Raw genomic sequence first — 24,967 nt, forward strand, 5'->3', positions numbered from 1 at the left:
ACTGTACTTTGTCAGAGCTGCATCTTTCCAACAGGGCACAAGGTCTTGCAGTTCTTTTTTTATGTGGTTTGCTTTTCCATGAGTTCATTAGGTTTAATCTGCAATGTAATTACTCTTCTTCAAATGGGCAGGATCTACAACCTGAGTACTGATACTACGGGAGCTAAAAGAATATGAATCACTCGTTGTTATCTAAATACCTATGAAGTAACTATAGGCAAGAACAAATACTGGTTGGTTCTGAGTCTCTTCAGGAGTTCGATGTTCAAGTTATCATTAGTTTTTCTCCTAAGTATACACTGTGTGGGATTTGTTCAGTCATTCTCCCTAGCCTCTCGCCAAGAGCTATATATAACTTAACAATATATGCACTATATTCCACGACCACATTGTCACAAAGGAACAATTCGTATGTGTTGATGACAGTCAGAATGTGTTGGATACTGCCTTTCATTAGGGAAAAAATTACAGCATGCCAGTACTTTCCATCTAAAGAATGTGTTTAAAAATAGAAAGTGGTTCTAGAGAATTTCCAGGCTCACAAATAGCAGACGTGCTACAGTTTATCTCCATTTCCTAAAGGAACACCATCTGAGTGGTGAACTGAAGTTTGGTCAAGATAGTAGAGTGTTAGGATTCAGAATGACTAATGACGAGCCATGAGAAACACCAGGAAAGGTTATGATTATTTTGTGTTAAGGATCCTCCCAAATGTGTTGGTGAGATGACTTTTGTTTGTTTTTGAAGACCATCTATGCCATTACAGTAAGTCTAAAAACAGTATTCAAGTATTCCTGAATTTACTCTAAGCCATAAAATACCTCTTAGTGATACAGGCATTGTAAAATAGGAGTGGTTCATTTTCCAGACCTAGTCAGTAATTCAGACCTTGATTATACTTCTTTTAGTCTTTATGTAAGAAATTGGGAAGAGGTATAGAGATTAAGAATAGTTCTTTTATTTTTATTGATTAATTTTAAACTGTTATGTAATATTTTGATTTCAAAATTTATGGAATGTTAGGTCATCACAACAAATATACTGAGTCAATACATGTATTTAGTGTGTGTGATATGTCAGAACTGTATTACTTTAGTGATATAAAGGCACTGCATACTTTCTTTTGAATTGCATCCATTGCGATCATGGTGATGGCAGGTTGATATATTGTTAGCTGTTTGGTGGTGGGAAACACAAGATAGTAGAAAAGTGGAAGAAAGTGTTTGTCTTAGAAATGTATCGGTTGAATAGTTCAGACTCTTTTGTGCATTGTACTTCCACTGTCTTCTGCAGTCTGATGTAAGCATTTCTCTTAACAGTTTTTTCTCTGGCAGCAGCTAAGACCTCATGCATCTGGTAACAAGAGAACAGGTATATATGATCAGGAGGTCACATGGTCTGAAGCACTGGGCTAGGAAATATATGTTACATACCTTGACTTCTGTAAATGCACGTCCCCTAGCAGGTAGCATACTCTTAGCTGCAGTGCAGCAGCCATTCCACTGCTTTATCATCCTCTTGATAGATCTGTGTTCCACTTTAATTAGATAAATATAAATTGAACTTAATGGTAAGATTTTTCTGATGTTTGTGTCAGCGTGCTCCCATGGCAGTGTCCTGTTTTCTGGCCAGACAGGCAGTAGAAATGGAAAGCAGGGCCTATGTGAAACCAGTGGAAGAATAACTATGGCTAGTGGTGACAGAGAGGGAGCTATGTGGCCTTGGTGCAGCTCTGGGACACGCTCAGCCTTTGGGATGTTTTGTGAAGCTTTTTGTCATGAAGCTACTCAGCCTTGTAGATATCTCAAAAGGGAAAAGCTGCCGTTACAGTAACCACACTCTGTCCTCCCTCTCTGGGTATATGAAGGCTTAAATTATTTCTTTTTTTAGTCTATTTCTGTGAATTCAGCAATTGTACCAGCGGCTTATTCTATGCAATTTCGGTTCATATGGATTATTCTACTATTATTCACAGTTTCCTGAAAGTTGGGTTTGTCTTTTTTTTTTTCTTACCACCCCCCCCCACCCTCCCCCACCCTTCCCCCCCATCACTGTTGTGTAAAAACTTTGTATTGCATTAAAACCTTGCTGGTGGAAGTGCACAGTTGCACATATTAATAATTGCATCTGTTAGCTAGGTTGTATATGGTCTTAATGAAGGCAATTTCATCTGTCAGAGGGCCTTGTCCTTCTTTATTATTCTCAGACAGATTGAATTTGCATTTAGCTGACTACAATCAAAGATTTCTAATGAAAATTAAAGTCCCACAACAGAATCTTCTCTGTCCTGTTAATTAAACATGAAACTAGCTGTTTCTGCTCCCTCCATGTTGACTTAAGATACATAGGCAAGAACATTGTAATTTGAAAGCCTCGCAAGCAACACTTTACTCTGACGTTCAGTATATACTGGGTCTCTGAGGCCTAAGAATGTCCAAGAAGCAAAGTGTTGCTTTTGAAAAAGGCAAAATCATCTCTTGGAGTTAGGTGTATGGTATTTCTGGGATGAGAAATCTTGACAGAGATGTTTATAGTTAGTAGTCAAAGCGTTTGTTTAGTTAAGCAGTTTCATATTCTGCACAGTGTATGGTAGGTTCACATATATCTGCCACCTAAATATGGCATATATTTACATATTAAATTTCTTAGGCTTAGTTGTTTTAAGTATCTTAATGTGGTGGGGGAATCATTGTCTTGCCTCTCCTTTTCTCCACTTCCTGTGATTGAAACTTGCCTTCCGGAATGAGTTTTACTTCTTGGTGCTATTCTCTCGAGCAGGGAGAGCCACTCCATGACCTGAAGAGTCTAAACCTGAAAAGAGAATCAAGCTCAGAGCTTGATCAGCATCGTGTTCACTGGATCAGTCTGATTCTTTTGCTTTCCAACCTACCTGTTTTTCCGTTTCATACAAAAAGACTGTTGACCTAGAAGATCACATATCTTCCTTGTGCACCTCTTCTAAATTGCCACACAGGACTAAGTTATTTGCCGTCTCTCCTTGCAGCTATATCGGCAAGTGCTGTCAGTGTCTTCTGTCTTGCTGCATTCCTGCCGGGAGAGGCAAGGCTCCTTGAGTGAGCAAGAGAGGCTAGTTCGGGATTGTCTCCCTTAAGAGGACTCCCAGTCACTCTCTACCCTCACTGGAGACCCCTGCTTCTCTTTTACTTGTAATATTCAGGAGCTCCACTGAAATCAGAGAGTGATGCCAATGCACAGATGAATGTATACCATATGCTTTGTGAAGTTTTTAGCATGGAGGGCCTTTGCTCAGCTGTAGGCACCTTGACACTCTAAAAATCAGTACAGATAAATGGAAAAGGACATTTTCATTTTCCTTTTTCTTTTTAAAAATTTTGCATTAGTATATTCCAGTTTCTCAAAAGATATTAAACAATGGCAAGCAAAAGACATCAGAGAAAAGAGATGAATCTCTTGAAATGATACATTGCAAGGTTGTTTAAAGATGCTCAAGCTATAATATGTGCTTTAGCTAACAAGTTTAGGAAACTGAGATAAGTCTCATTTGTACAGAGCCTCCCTCTCTAGGCTCAGTGGGTTGTGTCCAAGATCCTTCAAAGAAGGGTCTCATTTTTAATTAAAAAAATCTCTGTAAAATAATCTAATCAGAATACATTATGTTTCTAGTTTCTTTGCTCTAAAGACTGAGCGGTAGGGGATTTGGCATTCATGGCTTCTATAGCTTTGGAAAACTGTGTAACATTCTACATAACGTGCCTTTTGTAAATGTGTTACAAAACTTCAACAGAAAGATACTTGTACAGCATAGACTTACATTTGGCAAATTAGGATCTTGTAGTTTGTCACCATTAATTAGAGGGATGTTTATATTAAAAAATTATAAGAAGCAGCTTAACCCTTGGTCATTGAGCACTTGACTCACAAGGAATTTTTTCCCCTCAGACCAGAATGATGCAACTATTTCCAAGATCTTCCTGAGTGTGCTTTCTTACCCTAAATTACCATTGGAATTGCTGTATCTTCCAGACAGAATTTGCTTAACTGTACTGCGGGACATTAGGAGAAGTTTGGCTCAGTGTAATGTCACATGGCACTTGAAAAAGTGTGTCAGGTGAAGCTGTAAAGCTGTCGAGTCATTTGAGGATTATGAAATTACTACTTGAATAAGAGAGAGCCTTGGATTAGTCCCTTCAAAATACAAAGGGAGAAGTAAGCATCCCCTTGGCCACATTTGCATTCAGTAATAAAATGCAGCTTGAATTCAAGCCCCTCAGCATACATATACAAAACTACTGTGAATGCAATAGCAAACAGGTCATGCACATGACAATGCTTGTGCAGTTGCTTTTATGTTACATAGTGAGGTATGTCCTAAATTCTTGAAGGAGGCACTAAAAACTTTGGAAGAAAGGGAAGAAGCAGCCAACCACTTGGTCTGATGCTCTCTTCCTTATTGAAAGCTTGTGGTCCTGCAGGGACTGTTCCCCCCAGCCCCACTCCCATTCCCCTGCTGGCTGTGTGTAATAGTGTAGTGCGAAGATCTAGAGAACAGCATAATGTAAGTCTACCCTTAGTAAATTTATAGTGTTTGAGAACTAAATGGTTACTTGCCTAGCATGAGAGAACTTATTGAATATCTGAGGAAAATGAGAAGACTATGACAAAGATGCATGTAACTATACAGTGGCCTCTACTTAGTAGTTGTGATGTTAACAGAGTGGGGAAGACTCAGTTCTGAGGATCTGCATGGGTGGAAGATGACTGTGTTATGTATCGAGGCATAACATAGTAAAAATAGCATAATGGTGATACAAAGGAACTTACTGAGATCTGTGTTTTTGGCATTTGCTTAATTTGCAGTAAGTTCTTTTAAAAATCTAAATCCTTGTTTAGTTGCAAGTTTTAGGAGGGGGAAGAATTGATCCCTTTGTTTCTAAAATACCTTTGTCTTTCCTGTCCTTTAAAATCAACAAAAAAAGAAACACAAACCCATGCAGATGAATTCACTTAAAAAAATCATTAGAAAATTTAGTGGTCCAATCCATTTAGGATCATAACTGAGGAACTTGATTTTCGTTCTACTTCTGTTTGACTCTCACTGCAGACTGGGAATAAAAGAGCTAGAAGAGCAGACAACCAAACTTCTTCCTCTGTCTTTATGGTCCCTGAATTTTGGACATCATTGGAATCCATGATATCATCAGTGGACAGTAAAATAAAAGGGAAAAGAGGGAAAAATGAGATGGTAAAGATCATTGGTGAGACAGAGATGAGAAGCAGGCTCAAGGCTGAGAAGAGCAAGAAAATGTTGAGGACATTGGAGAAAAGGAAAGCTCTTTGGATGAGGTGCAGGTGAAAAAAGGAAGCAATAGGACGGTAAAGAAAGTGAACAGAAACTGGAAAATAGAAGTTGGAGGAAGCCATTCCAGGACAAGAAGTGAGGAAGGCTTTTGAGGATGAAGAGTAGAGCATAGTAGAAAGAAGATAAGGTGGAAGGACTTCCTCTCCTGTGAAGAAATGGATGAAAAGGATAAGGAAACTCCACCCTAAGATAGGGTGAATGATCGTTCAGTGATTCCACAGCCAGTGTTGTGTAGGAGCCATGTGAATGGGAAAGAGACATCACTAAATTAAAGGGAAATCAACACTGCAAAAGCAAGAAGAGAGTCTTACGAGGAAGAGAAGATTAGGAGGAGTTTAGCTTCATGGAAAAAATCCCCACCACAAATCCATTCTTTCATCCCTGTCCACACTGTAAAGACCCTGAGAGCACTCGTAGACATTATTGTCCCTCCCAGGGCTCCCCATGACCCCATTTCAGCCCCCCGGGGCCATCAGCCCCTGCCCCAGCAACACTGCAGCAGGGCTGGTCTCCAGCTCCCCACAGCCCTGTCCTGCCCAGCCATGGGCCACGCTGAGCCATGCCCACCTGTGGGCCCACATCCCAGCCTGGCCTTGGCCAGTCCCCAGGGAGGTGCCCAGTGCCTGGGGCTGGGGTTGCTCCTGGCTGGGGGGTGGGATGGGCTCTGGCTGCCAAGCCTAGCCCCAACAGCCCCCATGGGGAGCTCCCACCACTCCTGGTGCCTGGCCCCCATGGAGCTGTGCCTTGACACGCACATAGCTGGCCCTTGATTGCCTAATAATTTTTTCACCTACTTTAAAACACTGGGAGGTCAAGCAATGCTGATGTCAGCATTCACGAATTATTGGGAAAATGCTGATTGAGTTGCATGGAGCATGCAAGTTAGAGGAGCAAAGTTTGTAGGGCATAGTACCGTGCTTTTATTAGATTAACTAAAAATCCCAAACGTTTGGGTATACAGTAGCTTTCCTGGGTCTGACCTTGTCTCTCAATGTCCTTAAGACTGTTCTTGTGGTCCCAAAACTACTGTAAATCCTAAAGGAGAATAGAGTCTACTAAAGAGCTGAAGGTTTTTTCCCTGGAGGGAGGTTACTGGAAGCAGTGTTGCTTATGCCTTTGCTGGTGAGTTGGAGGGAGAAAATAGAAGGTTTGCTGATCGTGCTGAGTTGCTTTCGTTTGTAGACTAGAAGTGTGAAATTTAAATGCACGACTGAAATCAGTGGAAAGCTGCATAAGAAATATGTTTTGGATGAATGTGATGTTATCCAAAAGAGCTTAATATTCTTTTCTCAGATTGCAGGCTTTGAAAAAATGAGAGAGAAATATTTGTCCTATTAGGGAAAAGCAGGTAGTGAAGATGCTTGACTTGAAGGGCATAGTAGAATAAGAAGAATGTAAAGCCTATTTTTAATAGTAATCCTCACGTGACTGTGTACTCTTTGTTGCCTTGCCTTCAGAAGCATAAATCAAAACTTGAAACTGGCTAGAGAAGAACAGTAAAAATATTGAAATGTAAGAATGGCAATACACCACTAACAGGTACAGATTTTATAGGCTTAAAGGAGTCAAAATTCTAAAGATAATAGTGAAAACTGGTTGTTACCTTCTAGTTTGTACAATAATGTGAGGAAGAAAAGGAATGCTCTTGGAACTGAAGTGCACCAAAAAGGCAGTAATGCTTCAGTGAAGTTCCCAGTTTCATTAATACCAACTGTAAGGAACTGGGTTGGAAATCACTGCACAGATCCTACAAGAGAGTTCTCAAGAGTGGGCTGTTCCCCAGGCTCCCATTTGCCTTGCTGAGCATTCTAGTCGAGGTAATGATAAAAACGATAATTAACAAGTCATTTGTTCTGTAGGATTGGGAGGATTGAGTTGATCCTTGTGGGGTCAGGAGGATTGTTTTTCTTCAATATGTAATGTTGCACAATTGATTTAAGCTCATAGTTGTTATTACTTTTTGGTTATGTTTCATTCTAAAGCTGTTAATCAGTGTGGTTGCTCTAATGCAATAAAAATTGACTTACATGATAGATGTTAGCTTTCATTTAATTGCTGTTTTTTTCCTTTTTTTTCCTTTTTTCTTTTTTTCCCTCCAAATAGTTCATTTGTTTGAAACTTTTAGTCTTAAAGTTACTTCTTGGTAGTTGATCTGGCAATTTCTTAACTGCACTTCCAGTAATACTCAATTTATCAGTGTATTCAAGATAACTGCAATTATTTTCCTTTTGCTCCAGATCAGAGTGTAAATGGTGTCGCACAGTTGGAAGTTTCATAGTTGGAGAAAATAGAAGTACTTATTTGAAGTGGGGAAAAATACTGTGCTGCATATGCAGAGAAAATTGTATCTCTTTTTTTAGTAATGATAAAAATAACAAGCATAAATCTTGAACTACATTCACACACTTGCACATGCAGTGTAGATACAGAAGAAATATTTCAAATTGGACAATTTATTTTTTGCAAAACCAGCACAAGGCATCTAAATCACCTATTTTGTGGGGCTCACTATGAACCAGTAATGGGATGTAGCTATGAAGACGCAAAATGAAAGTGTAGGGTATGTCAGGCAAGGTATTTCCAGAAGACATAAAATTTTTAATACCATTGTATTGTCACTGATGAGAATTCTTCTGTAATTTTGCCTGTAGTTCTTGCCCCTATTGTTCAAGAAATGTGAATTTAAACTGGCGCGGGTAAAAGTAAAGGCTGTGGGCTGATGATAGTAAAGGAGAGACTGTTTTATAAGAGATTTGGAAGAACTTGGCTTGTTTAGCCTAGGACAATAAAAACTTAGATTGTGGCCTTTAAAAATGTCCAGGGGGTAAACATCGGGGAAGGACAAGAATTACTTAAGCTTAAGGACAATGTTGGCACTAAAACAAAAGGGTATAAGCTGACCCCGAATAAGCTTAGCCTGGAAATTAGGAGAGGGTTTCTAATTCTCAGAGGAGTAGGACTTCAGGCTGCTACTAGGTACAAAGATGAGGGACAAAAGACAACTATGGTAAGAGTGGACCTTAGTAGGTTGGTGGATACTCTCTGATGATGTCTGTGATGATAGAAGCAAAGATGGAAACAAAGGCCTAGGAGCTTTCCTGCAGTGTTGTTTTTGTTCCTGCGCACATATTCAGACTGTTATTTCACTGGAGAGAACCAAAAGGGTTATCTGGAGTACTTTGCTTATCATCCTGGAGACTGTTTTCATGTAAGATCCCTATTTGTTGTATTTCTGTTCTAAGCCATTGAGGAAATAATGAGTTGATAGTTCCTTTTCTTAAATGACTGTGATCAATATTTTTTCAGTTGATGAGGTATGCCTCATTGGTGTGCCAACATTTAAAGTGAACGTTAGCTGGCTGAAATACTCAGGGTAGTGCAGGCTCTTCCAGACTTGAGTTGTGACTCTGCTCTGGCATTGCCACCGACAGTGGTGACAGTAAAGAGGTATGGGAAGATGCAAGAAGCAGTAGCAGCCTAGGAGGAGAGGCAGGGATGCAGCACTAAGGTAGGTGAGGTGAGGCATCCTTAGCCATTCCGGGCAAGGACAGATGAGGTGGGCAGCATCAGCAGGTGAAGATGCAGCTTTATGTGGCCGGGAAGGGCAACAGGGAAGGTCCAGGGTGGGAGGTGAGAACAAAGGAAAGATAAAAGCTGAGAACCCAGGGCTGGTAGGACAGTCTTCTGAGAGGTATAAAGAAGTACACAGGAAGAGGAGAAAGTAGTAGCAGAGAGTCACATCCCAAAGAGCAAGGTGAATGGTAAGATGCATTTGCTTCCTAGTGCACTTGAAGTTGACCCTATAGAGAAGGATTTTGAGAGGATGACATTGCAGATAACAGACAAGTTGTTCTGTGCTGGTGTAGGGATTTGTTCTGTCTTTGCTGAAAAGGTGGGAAGTACGTGTGGATTTCTGACTTTTAAACTATCTTTCTGCAATCATAGAATCATAGAATCATTGAGGTTGGAAAAGACCTCTAAGATCATCGAGTCCAACCGTCAACCCAACACCACCATGTCCACTAAAACATGGCCCTAAGCGCCTCATCTACTCGTCTTTTAAATACCTCCAGGGATGGGGACTCCACCACTTCCCTGGGCAGCCTGTTCCAATGTTTAACCACTCTTTCAGTAAAGAAATTTTCCCTCATGTCCAATCTAAACCTCCCCTGGTGCAACTTGAGGCCATTTCCTCTCGTCCTATCACTAGTTACTTGGGAGAAGAGACCGACACCCACCTCACTACAACCTCCTTTCAGGTAGTTGTAGAGAGCGATGAGGTCTCCCCTCAGCCTCCTCTTCTCCAGGCTAAACAACCCCAGTTCCCTCAGCCGCTCCTCAGAAGACTTGTTCTCCAGACCCCTCACCAGCCTCGTTGCCCTTCTCTGGACACGCTCCAGCACCTCAATGTCCTTCTTTTAGTGAGGGGCCCAAAACTGAACACAGTATTCGAGGTGCGGCCTCACCAGTGCCGAGTACAGGGGCACGATCACTTCTCTAATCAATGCTTCCCTAGATCATGTTTCCTAAACTTTTTTTCTTACTGGCTTCTACCTCATGTCTTGGTTGGGCTCCCTCATTTAGTAGGGGGATAGTTGACTTGCTTATCATGCAAACCTTATAATAAGAAACTCTTTGCTATGAGCTCTGTAGTGGAAGCAGGAAGTTCTCTCTGTAATCTTGTGTTCTTTAGGAAATCTCTATTTAATCTGTATTTTGTTCTTCTTAAGTTGTATCTCTGTGCTATGGACACAGTGCTCATGCATTCATAGTTGTTTGAGATGGCTGTGCTGTGGGCAGTGAGAACTTCACATGGGCATGTGCGGCCCAAAATTACACAAGCTGCCTCTGGGCAGTCTGGGAAGCTGTTGTGGTTTAACCCGTCAGGCAGCTAAACACCAGGACAGAAGGTCATCCCCAGCTGCCATGTGCTCCCAAACCTCTATAAGAACTACCAGATATGGCTGGCTCTGATAGTTGTAATATATTGATTACTTTCAACAAGTTCTTATATCAGGACCCCCCTCCCGACTGGCTGGTATATGCAGTCCAAAACAAACCCACAGTTTTAAGTAGTATAGTCACATCTTTCCCTTTTTCCTGTTCTTGAATGCTTTGCCTGATTTGCTCTAGCATCTCTAGGAAAAAAACTTGTGTAAGATAGTGATGGTTACTGAGCAAACAAGAACCATTTAAACCTTCCCTTTTCTTTGGGCTCCCCAGTTGTGTTCTTCCCCTCTTACCTCAATGTGGAGAGTTTGAGAAACCAAAATATAACGCAGAATTCATAGCAACTCTATTTCTTATCAGGGAATAGTGCCAGAAAAACAGCACGTTGTGTCATGGCTCTTTATGGATGCTGTAAAGTCCTTGAAGAAATCCCATAGATTATAAGGATGTATATGTACCTATATTTATCTATATGGAAAACTTCTGAAAGGGACCTAGTGAAAAAGAATGTTGATTTTCAATCCACCCTTCACCTTTAGGTGTAAGGTCCTGTGTGCCTTTAATAGAATTTGCTGAATTAATTTTTGGAGGTTCCTGTGTATTAATTGTTCTGCCTCTCACTCATGAGTAATGATCTTCCTTTTAATAATAATAAAAAAGTGACAATAGTTGGCAAGGGATTTGCTACATTTATGAAAGTACTATGCTAGTCTTTCAGACACTGATATATAAATTAGGATGTGTCCTGATAATTTATTATTGACGAAATGCTGGAAAGATTCAACTGCTTTTAAATGTACAAAAGTGAAGAGGAAAGGAGAAAGAGAAACAGAGTGATAGTCAGTACAAACTTCTTTTGAATATATGAGGTTAAATCAAGAGTAGATATTATGTTCTGTATTCTTTTACAGATCAGCTGAGCAATGTGATGCTTTATCTGCGGATCTACACAGATTGTATTGTCAGCATTATGTGTGTGAGCTTTTTATAAGGATGAGGTTATCTAAGGATATTACCTTATTTAAACACATAAACTGTCAAGTTGGAAGATAGGAGTATTTTTATTTTTTTTTTTAATTCTGTGACACTTTCAAATCACTCTGATTAACAACCGCTTACTTAAGCTTATATAAGAATGTGAATGAATTATATAATATGATGATTTTCCAGCTTTACAATGCAGAGGTTATTATTCTTCCTACCAGAACTATTCCTCTGCCATATTGCTCTTCAGGAGTTACACTAGAGTGAGTCTTCAAGACAGAGTCCAGGAAATAACAGAACAATAATTGACTCTCAGTGTGTTAGAAGTAATTGATAGCTGAATGCAACTCTTCTCAGCCTATTAACAAGGATGCCATTTAGTAGTCCTTAAAAGGTGACGGAATTTTGTTTGCTGCTGCCTTTGTATGTGTAACTATTAGCTGTGGCTAGAGGTTTACCTAGCCATATGAGTGCAAAAAATTGCTGTATAAATGTGTATCAAACAGTGTACAGTTATGTAACTTGGCACTTAAGGGCTGCGATAGAGGAGAGTGGTGATAACCTAAGGAATTTGTAAATGGGGAGCTTAGCATTACCCGAATGTTATTTAAGACTGATACGTCTTCTCTGATGAAGGGTAACATATGATGCCTATCAAGAGTAGATGGAACACTTTTTTTTTTTTTCTTTTTTTTCCCCATTAAAAAATGACACTGCTGATAAGAGCTCAGAAAGTTTACTCTGGGGCATTATGTCTGTATTGATTCAGGGGGAAGAGTGCCATCTGCAGAATCCTTAATCTTGCCTGTTAAAACAGCTCCCCCATTTCCGTCATGCCAGCAATGCTCAGACGTTGGTGGACAGGCTTTACTCTTAGCTTCCGAGATCTGATATGCTCAGCCTTTTCTAAAGAAATCACCGAAAACCTGCTTCAGAGCAGACTGCTTTTCTGTTGTACTAAGAAAACTTCATCTATAAGCTCCTTTCCCCAATATTGTCCAGAAAAAGATTAAGATGCACAACCTAGTCTTTATGTTGCTTTTATAATCTTTTCTAGATTAACTGTAAGGGAGTGGGAGGGGGAAAGAAATGAAAAGGATGTAGTATGGAGACGAGTATTAGGTCAAAGCGTTGTAGAGGGGATGAAAAGAGCAGCTGCTGCAAAGCAAAAAAAAGCACACGCTCCTGCCCAAAGAACCAACAACCAACCAACCAAAAAACCCCACCAAAAAAAAAAAAAAGCAGGAGGCTTTTATTTCTTTATGTTTTTTTTCCTGGAGATTGAACTCAGTTACTCTACACTCAGTGTACTGACTGTGGCTCTCATCACTGTTTCTTAGGCGGGGGGGGAGACGTTCTTTTTGCTCCCATGAATAATGGATATCGAAAGTCTCCTTTTGAAGATGCTTCGTTTAGCGTTCTTTCCTCCATGTGGGACAATCATCTAGATGTGTGGGCAGGTTCTAACAAATTTCTGTAGGCTTGTATTTAATGTCTAAGCTTCCACTGATGAGCTGTGTTTCCAGAATGCAATTAAAAAAGTTAAATGAAAGAGACGTTAAATAAAATAGAAGTAGACAACTTTGAACTAGTAAAGCAAAATGGAAAAACTGTTTTTCACTAGAAAAACAGGCGGAATCAAGATACAGCAAAGGAGAAGGATCAGGGATGCCAGGAAACAAGACTATTTCTGACCACAGTGGCCAGTGACGTAACACAAGATAGCTCTTCACCTAACATAAGGTCACATTGGCAAGATGCAAAGACCCTGTGCATCTTGCCAAAGCTCACATGATGTTCACAGGCACACTGCAGACTGGCAGATAGCAGTGACTATCAGCGGCAGATGCCTGGAACGTGGGGATTAGAGCACTATTTCTGTATTTATATAAAAGTTTCTCCTCCAGTATTTCTGAAGCATGTAAGAAAGGAAAAGTGTCTGAACATCTTTACTTCACATCTCAGCAAGAGGGGCAGAGCCATGTAGGAACTGGGATTTTCCTTCATGAGGAAAAGAGATATTGCTGAAGTTTTGTAGCTTTCATTGTGACCTGAAATTTGAGTTCTAGTTGGATTCAGAGGAACCGAGGACAGATTCCCAGAGTCTCTGTGTGCCTTGCTGTAAAGCCGGGCAGTCTGCAGAACAAGCCCACATGGCACCACACTTGGTTGGTGGTCTGGCAAATCTGGCAGCCCAGTAGACAGAAAAAGGCAGAGAATGCCAGGAAGCAGGAAGGCTGCCACCTGCAAAGTGGGAAGCAAGGGACTTGGAAAGTCTGGGAGTCCTTTAGGTCTGGTGAAGAAGTCAGGCAGTTCAGCTGGTGCGTAGTTGGGAACCAAGCCCCCTGGGTGTCTCTAGGCAGAGAGGGTGGGAAGTGTCTTCATCTTTCCCAAGGGAAATGGAGAGTTTTTAAAGTAAAATCAAAGTTTTCATGTGCTGTGATTATTTATTATTATTATTATTGTTGTTGTTGTTGTTGTTAAGGCAAGAAGGAAGAAATTTTTTGTGATGAGGGTGGTGAAACGCTGGCACAGGTTGCCCAGAGAGGTGGTGGATGCCCCATCCCTGGAAACATTCAAGGCCAGGTTGGACGGGGCTCTGAGCAACCTGCTCTAGTTGAAGATGTCCCTGCTCACGGCAGGGGGGTTGGACTAGATGACCTTTAAAGGTTCCTTCCAACCCAAACTGTTCTATGGTTCTATTATTATTATTATTTAATAATAATATATATTTAATAATTATAATTACTATTTTAGGATCCCATTTTCCCCCCCAAAAAAATAAAGTTGGATTTTAGTGGAAAAATCCTGACCTGGTAGCTGCATGTTTTGATAGTTTGAAAAAGAGTTGTGTGTGTTTACCCTTAAGCTTTGGGAGGGGGTGGATATGCAATGAAAGTGTTTTTCTTTTATGCATCCCTTTGATCTGTTTATCTTTCCGGCCCACCTCACCTCCATCTGTATGTTTGTTCCATCCGATATGCAGATTTGAGCCTTCTGGGACTGAGTTGTTTCTCTGCTGTGCCTAGTGCAGTGGGAGTTTGAGCCAGAATCCCTAATTATTGAACAATATCATCTTTGACAGTATTTCAGGTAACCTCTGAAAAGTAAATATGTGAGAAGCTTTTTAAATTTTTAGGAAACATCTTAGAACTTGATCACAGGATGCAATGTATCGAGGCTTTTCTTTTTTCATCACAGGAAAAACTTGTCAATGATTTTGGGAGATTTCAGTGGTCACTAATAAAACCCCCAAAAGGCAGTTTTCTGAGCTGACCTGTGCTGCTTTATCAGAAGTAGCTTCAGTAGTTCCAGTGATGTATCTGTGAGAACATGGGGGAGGCAGAAGAGTAATGATGAGACAGGACTTTTTCAGAGTATTATTAGAACTAGATATGAATTCTGGAGCAAAATCATTTAGGAATTCAGAAGTTAAGTAAAATCTGTATGTGTTAAGAGATTATTATTAAAGCATAGAAGATCTGGTTTGTATGCTCAGGTATGCATTTGACTTGTGTCAATTTTGTGCCTTTTAAATTCACAATTAAAATAAGGAATACCTTAGGAGTGGCATGATTCTGCAGCAAATAGCTGCCAAATCTTGAGCCTGGAGATTTTTACTTCCTGAGCTCACTTGGATGAGAAGCCTGTATCCTTTAGATACTTCGTGTGCTGCACATTGTCCATTAAGTCATTTTCTTTATGCATCTTTGTTTTTTTTTTTTTAAAGTTGGATGTACAACACAGTGAATGCATATGCATGAGAATTAGGGCATGTATAAATAAGAACGCGTCTGGTCTCATTGGCAAGACTCTGCCTAATGAGTTTCAATACTGCAAGAGACATTTCCAAATGGTCAAATTAACATCTAACAGTTTTTGAAATAAGGATTGATGGATTCCTGGAATCCACAGATCTGTTGCTAGATTACTTTTTAACAGAGCTTTTCTTACAGTTATGCAGCTTAATTTAGCCAGTAGAAGAAGATTTTTCAGTTATTTCTTCTGAAGTGTAATTTTGCTTTCTGTGAAAGTATAATTGGAAATGGATGATTTTTGCAAAGTTGTTGACAAAGTAAATGATGCTTTAGCAAAGTATGCAGAAGATGTTCCTGTTCTCACTGTAAAATATGAAAGACCTGGCTACACTGAAGTAAACAAAATAAATAAATATTAACTACAGCTAATACAAAAATATTGTATAATGTAAAAGAATTATATGCAGTGTGCAAATAGAGAGGAGATATGAAGTCTTGTATTAGCCCTACTAAAGTAAATGGCGCGGGGCAGGGGGGAAGATGAGATTTTGTGTATACAAAGCCTTTGTTTCCCTGTTTTCTTTCATCCTATATGTGCACCTTACCTTATGTTCTTAGCCGGTCATAGCTACATCACAGAACAGTTGTGTGACGTGTGTGTATATTGGTCAGTTTTTTCAGGGTGTTCAACTGCCAGCAAATGGTCCTTCGTGTATATTTCAAAAAATATTTCCTAAAATACTTAAACTGTATTAGTTAATAATTTTGCAAAGTTGCTTGTGTTTGGTTTTTTTTTTTTTTTTTTTTTTTTTTTTTTTTTTTTTAAATTTCTTCTCTTACTTTATGCTTGTGCAGGAGCTAAGCTCTTCTGGAGGTCTTTTAAAATGATGAGTTCTGGGTCTTCTTGAAGACTCTGTCCCATTTCAGTTTGAAAGCTCAGACCCTATGACCATCCTGAAAAAGTTGGCCTGTGCATAAATTAACAAGGCTAAGTTATAAATGGAGTGAATAGTAGAAATCTTTTTTTATGTGTCTTCTTTCACAGCCTATGTAATAACCCAGAAATAAAACTTAAATGCTCTTAAAATCCTCTAAGACAGTTTCTGTCAGCATTATTTTGGCCCTTATTTTAATTGGAATAATAGGTATAGGATTTTTAGTCTGTAATTTTGGTGGTACCTTTCAAAATACTACATTTATTTTCATTTTGGTAGTCAGCACTTGACAAAAGCTTTTCAGCTCTCATCATATAAAAATAAACAAATAATGGAATCAGTCAGCAGGAAACAAAAGTTCAAAGAGTTGTACATCTTGTTTCATACTTTATGGATTCTAAAACTTTGTATGAATGCGCTAATTGAGAAGGAAGTTTGCCTGTGACCTTTACCTGGATTTCAGATGATAACACATGGACTTAAGTAAACTATTTTTATTGAGATTATTACTTTAGCTAGTTCTTATTTCTCTTTTTTTAGACTTGTTACAATTATCAGCATCAACACTCTCAAATGCTTAGCTCAGCATACAGCGGATATGCAGTCAGCTGTACAACTGCCTTCTTGATGTGAAATCATCTTATCAATGGCAGTGTGCACTCAAGACCAGCTGTGAGTCGAGCCTAGGATATTGATCTGGCAGACCTCTGGAATTCCTTGGCCCTTCTGACATACTATGTGGATCTCATCCAATTCTAAGGCCATGTATTTATGATGATGACAACTTTTACAGTATGTTTTTTCTGAATCTAGCTCTATGACCATGCCATTTTTTTTGTATTTTGATGAATTAGAGTGTAGTCCAGTAAAGTCTGTAGCATTTGAGGACAATCTTTGACTTATTTTAGAGGTACTTTTTAAAATGACTGTACTACTGTTATGAAACTTCATAATGTAATTAATAAAGACTTTAACATAAAACTATGAAAGCACATAAATCCATGTAGGGTTCACGCTGAAAATCTAGGGAATTTTGCTTCTCTTGGCAGTTGTTTTCTGCTCATCTATCAGTAGCAGATGTTAAATCTGGGTTGAGCAGGCCATTTTTAACCTTAGCTCTAAATTTGTGGTAGGGATTTTTAGTATTATTTGCTTAGAATGATACTCTAAAATTGGTATGTATTTTTAATATGCCTGGTCATGAAACTTCATCTTATAGCATTATTTCATAAGAAAAATGATATTTCTAAACCAAAATAATTCAATATGAATTTCAATTCACTCTTTATATATATAACCAACTAAGTCAAAACTTTAATACAGCCTTGTGTGTCATTTGTCTCTTCCAATATTTTATTACATACCATATTTTTAAGAGCGAACACCTTGAGAAAGAAATAATCTTTTTTCTTGGAAGTTGAATAGCCATTGAGTATATGCTCCTCAATTTTCCTGTGTTGTATGCATGCCTTTCTGGGTGTACAATTATGCTGATAGTAAGGTGCATATTGCAATATAATTTATTCCTAAAGTACCAGAAATAAATGGCATTTTTATAATTTTATATACTTTTCTTACTGTAGATAATTACATTAAAGAAATTACATTACCTTAATGATGTGAGTGGAGTTGTACCATTTCACGTGAAAGCCACAACCCTTATGGCAACTGTGTAAATTAGGTATAATTATGTATGGTTAATCAGGATAAAAGGAGTGAGTTTGTCATACAAAATAAACAGTCATTCTAATCTCCGATCCCTTAATTTTGTACTTCTTGACCCCCCAGTTACTTCATTCTTACATCCTTGCCTAGGACCATCTTGATCCTGCAGAGATTTAAGTGTGCTTAACGTTATGCACTAGGGAATTCTGTGGTGCTGCTCAAACTTCATACATGTAAGTGCCTTTGTAAACCTTTGCAGAAACCTTTGTTGGAAGTTGCTGCAGGACTCCTTTCTCTTCTTTCAGCATTCCTGATTAAGGTTATACACTTCCACTTACCACAAGATGCAAGTCGTTAGAAGTTAATAATTAAAATAGCTTTTTATTGAGCCATCTGAATTATGCAGGCCTAATAGGAGTAACCATGCGATTGCCAATCTTGTTTTTGCCCTGCGTCATGTTATATAATCTCCTTACTGTTTTGTACGTAATTGTGGAATGGTACCTAAGTTAGATGACCAGCCCCTCTAGGAGGGAATCTTGTTCTGTTTGGCTGTCAGAAGGAAATGCGTCACTCAGCACTATACATATTGCTGCTTTACTGAGGGTCTTTGTTTAGGTGGAAAAAGTGTTCCGAAGTTAAAGATGTGTTTGTAATATATGTTTGGGATGCCCTGGATATTAGCAGTGTCTGGTAGTGACTTCTTCCAGTATGTGGATCTGATTCTGCGACACAAAATTATATTAGGATTACATAATTCTCTTATTTTTGCCCCCTTTCCTTTCCTTTTTTTTTCTTTTTTTTTTTTTCCCCTTTAAAGAGACTGCTGACTTCAAATTCCTGATCTAAAATTTGTTGCAGTTCATGGGAAATCTTTCAGCTGACATCTAAGCAAAAAGGTTTTCGGCAAATAGTGTTTGACAGGATCAGATGTCTGTAGTATTTAGTAATGTTTGCTTAAAGAATTTTTAATTGTTCAGAGGAAAAATAATGCCACACAACAGTAATCTGAATGCAAATACAGTGAAAAACTCGTTATCTTAAATTCTTTACATATACCAAGTTACTAATCGCATTATTGCTTTTAATTGCAGCTTGTGTCCAGTTTAATTCCTAGAAATTACTTTTCTTGTCCAAATCTGCAGATGAGCAGCAGAGCTAGTGAGGGTAATGCTTAAATGTTTTTCTTAACTATAACTGCAATAAGGCTGCACCCACATAATTTTTCTGTTCACCAATATTCAGCTACAACATTTTGCGATAAGTATATGAATGTTTTTATCACCAAAAGCTTGGCTACCTTTCCTTTATTCTTAAGGTGAGCATCTAAGGAAAGCCCGTGTTTTGTCTTGTTTTCTTCCCGTTTTGCCTTGTAGATGGCATATGACTGTATCCAAAGCCTACAGTGAGTGTTCACGATCTGAATGTATTTGTGTCAAACGGCTGCAGTGGTAATAGGCTGCAGATGATGCAGTCTGCATTGTTAAGTCTTCAGGGAGCCTTGCTCCGATAAACCAGGCTTCATTCCACTGCCGCATTTCAAAGAATAAAGGCAGCAGAAATGAGCAATGTTATAAGTCCCAGATTAAGTTAGAGAGATGCACAATGTATGAAAGAGCTTTTTGGTCCATGACTAAATACACAATTTTTCATGCGTGTTGTCTGTGTAAGAAAATAAATGTTAATATTTTGGAAAGTCTCTTACCGCCCCCAACTCCTTGCAACTTTAATCTGGGTTCAGTAGCAAGGCTGCCAACCAAACTTCTTGCATTTTCACAGTGCTTCCCACCTTTACGAAATATTTGTTGCCATGAGATAATTAACATTTTTACACTCTGGCACTGATCTGGAAAGATGTACAAGGAAGAAATCCAATTAAGTAGATTCTTACGTGATGGCTTTCAGCAATGTTTTAATAGCCCAATTACTATTGCAAGGCCTGACAAATAGCTTTAACAGTAATTATTTACGTAAACTAAAAGATAGCCTGCAATCTTTGAAATATTTAAGTGATCTCATACAGTTTCAACTTGTGCAATATGATACTTAACTCTTTCCTTGCACTGGAATCAACAATGTTACTGGTGTGAGTGTCAGGGCTGAGGGCATTAAAGATGTAGCGTTGCTACAGAATTACTTTATTTGTTTATGAAACTAAGCGAAGCCTTTATCCTGCTTTCCTTTTCTTCTTGTGTTTTGGATGTACTATGAATTCCCATTGCTTTTCGTCATTTTCTGCCAAGAAGCTTATATAACTCGTGTAATAAAGAAACATAACGCAGATCTCTCTAACTTTAAATAACTAGCTACTAGGATATGGATAGCATTGGATCTGAAGTTAATTTGTTTGTTTGTTCCTTTGCTTCTCTGCTGAGTAATTGTCTAGAATTGCTGCCAGCAAAGCTTTGGCTTAGCTTCTGGCTATAGCTGTGTAGGATATGTAGTTTGTTAGAGTACGAGTACAGTCGCTATGTAAAGCGTTAAGAGATTTTGACCTTTTCTGGACGTTCCCTATTTGAATACAGTTTGATGGCGTGCAGACAGAGAAGTATTTTCTTACCGCAGTCTTATTTATAAAACTGAGTCTCGGTTTCTGAATGAGGATTGGTAACGCAAAGCACTAATTGGCACTGCTACAAACTTTGCCTCAGCGCTTCTAGCCTTGTCCAAAGAAGTCTATCTTCTTTCCTCTTCTAGCTCTCCCAAAAGATGCAGACAGGTTTAGAGCCCAAAACTGCCGGCTTGCAACTTAGTGTAATATATAGCTTGTTGTCAGGAGCTGGGTGCGGGTAGCTTAGTGTGCCTTTGACAAATACTATCCTGTTACGGCCTGAGCTGCTTGACCGTGTGGTTTGCCACAGCGTATGGAGGCATCAGCGTACCTTTTGTGTAGCTCTTGGCAGCATGAAGAAGCTTGGAGCTGCGCAAGAACCTTTGTAGATTTAGCCCTTTGTTAGCAGGGTGTTTTGTTGCTTCAGCAGCAAATATGAATTTAAAAGACTTAATTTCTGAACAGGTATTAAGGAAATACAATTTTTGGAAACCTTGCTCCTAGTGCTTTTGTTGGAATAAGGAGAGAAGTGAAACTTAGCAAAAAAGATTTCCCCCCGCCCCCCCCCCCTTCTTTGTGTCACTGTGTTGTAAACATTTGTATTTTGCTAGCAGAATCAGATCAAGCAAACTGTACCTGTGGTAAAAGCTGTACCAACCATAGACTTTGAGCTGTATTTCAGTTTCAAGAAATAAATCTTGAAACAATAGCTAGAAAACTCCTTGCTGAATATTTGGGTTTTTCATGGTTGCCCTTGAACATTGTCCAATTGCTGTTTTATTATAAGTCTGAATTTTTTTGCTTGTGATTTTCTTCATATGGAGACTATGAAAATTATGAATAGAATGTATATAAATTAAAAAAGTATTTTTTTTCATGCATATAATATTTAGAAATTAATTTTGTTTTGTATAATTATGTCCACCAGCCTTTACCTTGATTGTGCCCGGACTGGTATATCAACGTAGCAAACTAGCAAACTTAGCAAAATCTACTTTTAGGTTGGTTTATATTGTTACAACTAATTGAAATTTATCCCACGGCTATTCCTTAGCAAAAATGTTACACAAACGCTTGTTGCTATTAAGCTGATAGAGATGCAGAGTTCCATTAAATACTTGATAAAGTTCTGTTGTATGGTCAAAAATGTAGCAAAGATAACGAAGAGAGATGACTGTTTTGATAGACTTTATACTCTTTAATTTAAACCTCTCCATAACTTTAATATCTGTGAGATGAAATTTTGTTGCAAACTTCACTCTGTCATCTCCTAATGACAATTCCAAGTGTGAACTTGACCAACCATATGCTTACAGCATGTTCCTTGCATAAGAAACAAGTGAGTTCTGTTCTTGTACTGTTTTTGTGAAATTGCCAAGATAATACAATGGAGGTGGAAAAGAGCAGTGGAATCCAAACACATTTGTATATGTATGTATTGGGAAAAAGGAGTATGTGAACTGTTAGTCATCCAGAGTCTGTGAATACACGTTTGCAATAATCAACACAATAATAGCGAGTTAGCTTGAGGTCCTGGATGGTAGTTCTCATTGCTAACAGATCAAATCTGTTACACCTAGGTCTACGTTTCCTGAAGAAATAAAGAATGTAGCCAGTAAATGGAAGAAGATTGTGCTAGTTACCTCTAATTTGGACCATGATTTTCCACGTGGTGTTCTACTTAACTTGTTTTGTTCAGTGTGCCAGTGGGTGGAGTATGGCAAGTCTATAGGGTTACATTCATCTAGGTAAAACTTCAAAAAATTGATAATGAGAACTTGATAGCTTTAAAAAAAAAAATAGAATGAGATGCAGATGTCCTGGGTATATCCCATTTTGCAGTACTTATCTTCAAAAAGAATACTATTTCTTTCTGAAGAAATATTAATACAAATTCTTATTAGGGTATTTGATCAAAAGTGCAATATATGAAGAAAGCAGAGATCAGTAATCATCTCAAATTATGCAGTAAATAAAAGTCAGAGTTTTTTGGTCATGGTTTTTAAAGAAAGTTAGCAATGTAACAGATATTTGGTTGCCACTTCAGGGGATATATTTTTAGTTATTAGCTGAGAATCTCTGTTCAATTGCTCTTTCTTTGCTTTCTGGCTTCTGATATTTGTTGCTTTTAAAGCCTGTATCCAGAGGGCATGACAGCATCATGATGAACAATAACAGAGCAAAAGGTAGTATAACATATTTTGGGGTAGCATAGACTATATGGCCAGGAGAAACTATTGTAATTTTTTTGTCTAACCTTCAGGTTAGCACAGAACATAAAACATCACTGACTAAACTCCATCCCAAATTGCCTCTAATCTTTGAAGTGAACAGAAACAAAATCTCTGATCTGAGTATTTTGTCCTAATTCTGATAATTGAGCCTATATAAGGTTATATATACATATCAAATACGGATAAACATTTAGAGTGAAATTGTTCTTTAACTTCAGAAGCTCAGAACAATGAAGCCCTATGAATCATTTGCACATTAATGAACTCTATTTTCCTTTCTTTGTATTTAATCTGAACAGCTTTTGTGATTGCTTACTGCTTTTAGTGTTTTTGTTTGTGTTTGGTTTTTTTTAAAAGCATGGTATGCTATTTTGAGAGCCATCTGATTGCACATCATAGGAGATTAGAAAGTAAGCAGGGATTTTGGACTGTTGTGATACATTATTTTTCTAATGATAAGGGAACTGGAAGGATGGAATTGTTTTGATTCTTGAAGGCAGCTGTAATCTTTTCTCACCTTTCCTTGTAAGCAACATCTCTGTTGTGGAGAAAGTGAAATTCAGAGTAGAAGTGGTGGCAGTATGGATTTGTGTGAATCAAGCTTTGAAGGATGGCAGACGCTAAGGATCAGTGCAGAGGGGGGAAGAGCTGAGATCTAAATTCTCTGTGGATTGTTGGGTCCTGCAGCACCTTCTTAGTGCTGCCAAATGCTTTTTGCCTTCTCTTTCTAATCCAGAATTCTCTGAAGTAAAGCTCAGGCTTTTTATGAGTGGCATGTATTCTGCACATCACTTATCCAAACTGTAAAGGCACCACGGATGTGTACCCAGATTAAACAACGGATAAAGTGTAAGAATGTCTAGGATCTTAAATTAGATATGACTCTGTATTAGACATAAAATATTCAATTTATATTTCGTATTTAAATCCTATACATCAAGTCATTTAGAAATTCAGAAGTGAAGAAGAGAGAATTGTTCAAGTGCTCAGTATGATGCCTTTCAAATTAGAAGTGGTAGAATCCATATTAGAAACATTTCATTAATAAGCTTTAATGGCATGCTAATAATTGATTCTGTGCCAAGTCATGTGAGCAAGAGTTGTTTAAAGTTGATTGCAGCGGATTCAGTGTTTACTCACGATTTGATGAAGGTTACTCCACAAGAAGGTTCTATCTTCTGCAACAAAATCTAATCTTTATTAAAAATAAATTAGCTGTCATATGGCTAACACTTTGAAATAAAGGATAAATGCAAACTGGATATAGCATTTCCTTTGCTACCTATTGTGAATCATCTGTGAAAAATGCATTACGTTCAAGTACGAAGATTGTCTTTTTATGGCCATCTTGATTTTCTTTTTTTTTCTTTTTCTTTTTTTTTCTTCCCCTTGGAATGAGGTAAATGCATAATCTCTATGGGAAGACAAACTGAATAAGATGCTGTGTATCATTTACGAATGGCCACATATTTCAGATTTCAGTTTAACTTAGATGAGTCAAAACAGAGCTTGTGTGGATCTCCAGAAGGGTTAAACCAGCCTGAGGGACTTAGTAGTGTGATGGCAGATGAAAGTTAACAAAGGCACAAGTGAGAGACTGTTAATGATTCAGAGCATGTACTTTTATGTGTAAGGACTCCTAATTGGGGAGGTTTTGTCAGGAAACATTCCTTAGATTTTCCTAGTTAGTTTAGTAAAGAAGATTATCTAATACACAGAAACCAATAAAAGAACAAATAAGAAGTATTAGAAGGGAAGTGGAAAACTATACAGAAAAACAGTTATTGCAGTAAGACTGATTTGCTGTTATTACCACTTCAGTATGGTGTTGATGAAAGAAGTTCATGTAAGGATATGAAACAACTGTTGTAATGACAGAACTTCAAATGCAGACAAAGTGCCTGATATATAAAAGGCAATTTGGCAAGGTTTTAAGGACCTTTCTCTCTTGATAACTATAATATTGAAGTTAAAATGCTTTGCATGAACATCCCTTAGCACGATTGCATTCTAGAAAAGGGCTTGGATCAATTATGCAAAGTAATGAAACATATGGTGAAGGCTGGTCAGATACTACCCTTGATATGTTGCTTAATGTAAGGTGAAGATGCATGGAATGTTACTGCATTGTAAATTTAAAAATAGTAATCCTTGCGGCAGATGCAATAGAACTGGAGGTGTCTGGAATGTAAAGAAAAATCAGAGAGTTTCATGAACCCCAAATCTCACTGTGGTGGCTTAGTTGCTGGCCAGCACCAACCCAGTCACTTGCTCGCTCCCCACCCTGAAGTGGATGGGGGAGAGAATTGGAAAAGGAAAACCAAGAAAAAACTTGTGAGTCGAAATAAAAGGAGTTTAATTAAAGTGAAGGAAAGAGGTGGGACACCCTCCCCCAAGTGATGCAAAGGCAATCACACCACCTCCCAGAAGCAGACTGATGCCCAGCGAGTCTCCAGGCAATGGCTACTTTGGAAAGACTGTCCCTCAGTTTTTACTGCTGAGCCTGACGTTACATGGTATGGAATATTCATTCCTTTGGTCAATTCAGT

At 38.5% G+C, this 24,967-nt stretch overlaps 1 protein-coding gene across 3 annotated transcripts in view; it reads left to right on the forward strand.

The window, feature by feature from the left end:
* The window catches only part of RYR2 (ryanodine receptor 2), a 457,875-nt gene that overhangs the window by 41,923 nt on the left and 390,985 nt on the right, over window positions 1-24,967 (forward strand). The gene's annotated exons all lie outside the window — the stretch shown is intronic.

This window comes from Aptenodytes patagonicus, chromosome 3, assembly GCF_965638725.1.
Source record: "Aptenodytes patagonicus chromosome 3, bAptPat1.pri.cur, whole genome shotgun sequence".
Lineage (NCBI taxonomy): Eukaryota > Metazoa > Chordata > Aves > Sphenisciformes > Spheniscidae > Aptenodytes > Aptenodytes patagonicus.